This window comes from Octopus bimaculoides, chromosome 6 (genome assembly GCF_001194135.2).
Source record: "Octopus bimaculoides isolate UCB-OBI-ISO-001 chromosome 6, ASM119413v2, whole genome shotgun sequence".
In the NCBI taxonomy this organism is placed as follows: domain Eukaryota; kingdom Metazoa; phylum Mollusca; class Cephalopoda; order Octopoda; family Octopodidae; genus Octopus; species Octopus bimaculoides.
This window is the reverse complement of record NC_068986.1, coordinates 97,249,278-97,250,135: the sequence shown is the minus strand read 5'-3', so window position 1 is coordinate 97,250,135 and position 858 is coordinate 97,249,278.

The following is an 858-nucleotide window of genomic DNA, read 5'->3' as shown; positions in this document are numbered from 1 at the left end:
CACACACACACACATATATATATATATATCCTTATCTATATACCTGATGCTTTGTAATTTTCCCATCGCTACAGGACTTGAGGGTGTGTCTGGCTTGAATGATGTGATATCTTATGCATGACAGAGGTCTAAGTTGCGCAACGTCATCTCCCTCACTCTCTTGCCCTTTGCTTTTTCATCGCCGTGGCAGAACTAAGTCAAGACAACTAGAGATAAGTCGGGATGCGGTGGGTATCCATAGTTTCCTTGTGTCTCACAATACCTTATTTGCGCTCTACAATGCTCGCTGATCCATTTTCCTGCCCGTAGAATCAATATAGCCCGACGCGTCTCGTCTTCGCACGCATAGCTGCACTCTGCTGACGAGAGCGCAGGTCAGGTGGGCAGGCCACCTTGTTCTAATATCTGACACAAAACTACCTAGAAGACTCTAGGCAGACGCACACAATGTGGGCCGAAAAAAGCGCTCCAAAGGTACACTGAAAGCCTAACTGAAGTGCTTTCAGAACAAACCCGACACCTGGGAAATGCAAGCACAGTACCGCCCTGCCTGGTGTAACTGCATTAACAGAGGTGCCACCTCCGACAGACAAAATAGGACCGCAGGACCACATAGAAAACGGGATCTGCACAAGTCCAGAGCGAACCCCTTGCATTCAATCCCAGGAGACCACCAGTACCCGATCCGAGGCAGAAACTTCCGTAAAAGCATCTGCCTGATCGGTCACAGCCGGATGTACTATGACCCTTTTTCTTCTCTCGTATGATGCCCTAGTCATCGTCGACAACGACGAACAGGCATTAGCATTATTACTACACACACACACACACACACACACATACATACATATATATATA